This window comes from Ailuropoda melanoleuca, chromosome 4 (genome assembly GCF_002007445.2).
Source record: "Ailuropoda melanoleuca isolate Jingjing chromosome 4, ASM200744v2, whole genome shotgun sequence".
Classification (NCBI taxonomy): Eukaryota; Metazoa; Chordata; class Mammalia; order Carnivora; family Ursidae; genus Ailuropoda; species Ailuropoda melanoleuca.
Genome location: NC_048221.1, coordinates 139540473 through 139545385, shown reverse-complemented (window position 1 = coordinate 139545385; position 4913 = coordinate 139540473).

Genomic DNA, 4913 nt, shown 5'->3' with positions numbered 1-4913 from the left:
AGCAGGTTCAAGGGCAAACTCCACTGTCATTACCCTTTACTGCCATTACAGTCCACACAATACCTTCCCCTTTCTAAAAAATAACCAATAGTAGATTGCTTTCCTCAACCTCGACCTTCCATTTTTTTGGTCAAATGTACTAATGCTTACCGACTTTTACAAGGGAAGGCTAACGTTTTCTGCGGTATTTCCTAGGCCACGCATCACATCAGATGCAGAGGCAGATTTGCATATATTTCACTGATTATTGAAAGGGATTTTTCTTCCCCTCTCCCCATCTCTGCTCAATTATGTATCTTGTTTTCTTTTCCTTCAAGGAGGTCATGTACCGCCAGAGAGGTGAAATGTACAAGTCAGCAGGATCTGGCAGAGATTCATGTGGAGATGGAGACGCTCTGAGCTGCTCTTGGACTGATTAAATAAAGGATACCCTGGGAGTAGAGTGAGGCTGTATGCATACTTTAGCAAATGAAACTAATGCATTAGAATGCAGCTTTAGGGTCTAATTTAAAAATATAATTCAGGCACCAGCAGAAGCCTTTAAAATATTGGCAGATGTCTTTATGTCACATTTCATACAGAGGGCAAAGTGGATTAAAAGACAAATGTAATCCACAGAATAGTTTAGCTTCCCTTGTATTCACTGGTGCTTTAATTTCTTTCAAATACACTTTAAAGATGATTTTATGTCTATTCTTTTCATATGCTGTTGCAAAATTACTAGAAATCAACCTCAGAGATCATCTGAAACTATTAATTCATGTATAAAATTTCCATTCACGCATCCCTCCATCCAACACTTATTTAGAACCTACGAAGAGTAGTAAAATGAAGGCTGTTACCATCAGGTGGAACATGGAAATGGGGCGGGGATGCTGATTGGACTTACTTTCCCTTGGGGATCCCCCAGCTGTGTCCTGGGGGGATGGCCCCAGGGGATGGCTTCCCGAGAAACACTTGCATTTCCCTCTTGGGGTGATGCAGGACACAGTGGCCACTGTTCTCTCCCTTCCTGCTTTAATCCACACCCCGCCCCGTGCTGTTTTATCAGGTTCTGCACTTTTGAATCTGTTTCCCTTTTCCCTGATGCTCCTATTTTTAAGTCAGTAACGAGGAGTTCAAATGCCAAGCAAAGTGCTGATGCAAGCATTGGGCTATCTGTTCCGAGATGAACTTGGAAGATTTATCAGTTTGGGAGGTTTTTGTGATACGCCAGCGAGGGAACTCTTTCCAAAGCTACCTATTTGGTAATACTGATGGAGAGGAGAACTGCCAGCCTCCTTCCCGTGGAGTGTAATTCCAGATGACCGGAGGGAAGGAGTCAGAGAGGAGAAGAGTGCTGACCGAGAATTTAAGGAAATCACAGCACCCTTCGGACACATTACTTTTGACTTGCGATGAGATTTGCTTTCTGAGATGTTTACAGGATGAGGCATCTTAAGGGATTTTGCCCCTAGACAAACCTGACTGGGCATGGTGTTCATTAACAATCTAGAGCTGCCGTTCACATATTTAGGAGAAAAATAAAACTGAAAGGTCACATTGAAAATATATTTCCTCATAAGCTTTAATATCTCAAGTGTAAGAATCACCCTTGGTCTGTTTCCCTTGAAATGAATCAGCAAGCTAAACTGAACACTGTTGAATCTAATTCTTAACATTTTGGTTTAATATATGACAAGTATAAGAAAAAAGAGTGTTGTTAAAGGAGAAACCTGAACATGAGGTAAGAAATTAGAGCCAGCTTCACTAGGCAACTAACCTAAACCTGGTCTGGCCTTAAACATGATCGACTGTGTCTGTTTCCCTTTTGGAGAAGTGGCTCAGAGAAGAGAAACAAGTGAGAGGATCAAGTGCTCGCAGCTAGAAGCTGCAGAACGAGGATCAACGACTTCTGTCCTTCTGCCGGGTCCCCTTCCTCTGTGGACTTGAGACCTAAAAATTGCTTGAGCGGTTTTTTGTTCTGTTTTACCTTTTAAGTACAATCAAGGGAATTCTTGGAGTATGACAGTGCTCACAGAGTGACTGCTTGGTTTCATCAAGCCCGTTCAGGTAGTTAAGCCCTAGCTTGGACATTACCTGTTGAAGTTTGAACACAGAGGAAATGTACACTTCTACGGGACAAGGGATATTTATCTATTTTGTATGGAACGTAACCATCTGCAGAGGAGCATGTAATAAATATTATTTGCATCTCCTCAGATGGGGACATAAGAAATGCTTTGATGATAAAAAGAGACCTGCCCCCCCGNTTGCCCCCCCCGAGATTTATTTTTAAAACATATATTTGAGAATATAGCTGCTATGGAAGTGAACTGACTTTGAATGCTTTCCCTGGAAGCCTTCGGTGGCCATGATAGTTTATGAATTGAAAGTACTCTTAAATTTTTGGCACTGGCTGCTTCTACTCTGACTTTTGTGACATGTTGAGAAAGGCAGTGAGACTCTCTGTGTCTCTAATCAAGTTTCTAATTTTTTTTCATGTAAATTAGGGTTCCTGCTCCCTTTATTGGCCTCCAGTGCAGGGAAAAAAAAAATCCCTTTTTTGAAAGATGTATTTCGATGGATATGTCTGTCCAAGATGCAAAATAAATCTTCTTTTTGANAATAAATCTTGGTTTTGAAACTTCTGCTACAGAGAGGAGAAAATACCTGTTCTTTCATGTGTTCTCATGTTTGCATGGGAAAAATGGAACTCCAGGAATACAAGCAAGAAAAAAAAGGTTTATAAAATATGAAAGACAGAGATCTTTCACTGGAACTCATTTAGGGTTAGTGTGTCCTCAAGGCTGAGTGGGGTTCTGCTGATGNTTGGCACTGGCTGCTTCTACTCTGACTTTTGTGACATGTTGAGAAAGGCAGTAAGACTCTCTGTGTCTCTAATCAAGTTTCTAATTTTTTTCCATGTAAATTAGGGTTCCTGCTCCCTTTATTGGCCTCCAGTGCAGGGGAAAAAAAAATCCCTTTTTTGAAAGATGTATTTCGATGGATATGTCTGTCCAAGATGCAAAATAAATCTTCTTTTTGAAACTTCTGCTACAGAGAGGAGAAAATACCTGTTCTTTCATGTGTTCTCATATTTGCATGGGAAACATGGAACTCCAGGAATACAAGCAAGAAAAAAAAGGTTTATAAAATATGGAAGACAGAGATCTTTCACTGGAACTCATTTAGGGTTAGTGTGTCCTCAAGGCTGAGTGGGGTTCTGCTGATGTGGGCCCTAAGCAAGCCTGATTTTAGTGAGCCACGCAAAGTCAGGGCAAGAGTGAATGTATCTTCCTTACAGACGACAAGCCCAAAACAAAAAAACAAAACAAAAAAAAACCCCAAAACTCCCCCCCTCAAATTGCACAGACTTCCCATTGTTTCTTCAAGATGAGGACCACAAAATGGCTTTTCTTGTATTTTCTTGTAATCTTCTATATTAAAGTTTAAAATAAGCCAAAAGAACTGATATGAGTTGAATTGTGTCCCCCTCTCCAAATTCATGAAGTCTTAATCCCCATGACTTCTGGTTGTGACCTTATTAGGATGTAGGATTTTTGCAGATGATTAGTTAAGATAAGGTCATACTGGATCTCTAATCCCATATGACTGGTATCCTTAGAAAAAGAAGAGATTTTCAAGATAGTTATACACACAGAAAAAACCAAAACCAAAACCAAACAAAAAAACCCGCCATGTGAACATTAGGCGAGATTGGGGTAATGCTTCTATAAACCCAGGAACACCAAAGATCATTAGCACCTCCAGGGGAGGGAGAGTTGAGGAGCAGACTCTCCTTCACAGACTGGGAAGAAAGCAGCCCTGCTCAGACCCCTGGCCTCCACAGCTGTGAGACAATAGATTTCTATTGTTTAGGACACCCAGTTTCTGTGTTTCGTTACAGCAGCCTTAGAAAACTAATACAACTCTTAAAAGTTTTTCACTGTTTTGGATTATTTTTGACTCTGTAGCTTAATTACAAAATCAAAACAAATGAACAGAGCAAGACCAAAAAAAGTCGTGGTAAAACAGGATCGCGGAGGTGTCCCACATATTCTGGTCATGTCTCACCGGGTAAGGGAAAAGAGAATGAAAACCTGTGGGCATGTGAGGGCTTTTCACATTTCAGGGAGTTGTGTAGACAACATAAGAACTGCGGAGCTTCAAGCCATCTCCCTTTCTCCAGCTTCAGGGCAAGGTAGGAGGGTGGAGGGCTCAAAAGCAAAATGGCTGCCAATCGTTTTAAAGAAATGTGTATAGAGAAATAGACCATACCTTTCTTCAGTATGTTCCCACTCATTCTTCTTCCATTTTTGTGTGGGTGACCCAGGTCTCCTTCCCCCACAAAATGAGATTGTTTCTAGTGTTCTTTACATTCCAGCCATGGAACAAATACATCGTGGTCTCACAAGCCTTCTTCGTTTGGCTGTGGGATCCTCCCATTCTTATGGAGTGTTACCTATGGCACATCTTTTTTTTTTTTTTTTAATGTTTTTTTTAATTATATTATAATAGNCAGGTCTCCTTCCCCCACAAAATGAGTGTTCTTTACATTCCAGCCATGGAACAAATACATCGTGGTCTCACAAACCTTCTTCGTTTGGCTGTGGGATCCTCCCATTCTTATGGAGTGTTACCTATGGCACATTTTTTTTTTTTAATGTTTTTTTTTTTTAAATTATATTATGTTAGTCACCATACAGTACATCCCTGGTTTCTGATGTAAAGTTCGATGATTCATTAGTTGTGTATAACACCCAGTGCACCATGCAATACGTGCCCTCCTTAATACCCATCACCAGTCTATCCCATTCCCCCACCCCCCTCCCCTCTGAAGCCCTCAGTTTGTTTCTCAGAGTCCATAGTCTCTCATGCTTCATTCCCCCTTCTGATTACCCCCCCTTTCTTTATCCCTTTCTTCCCCTACC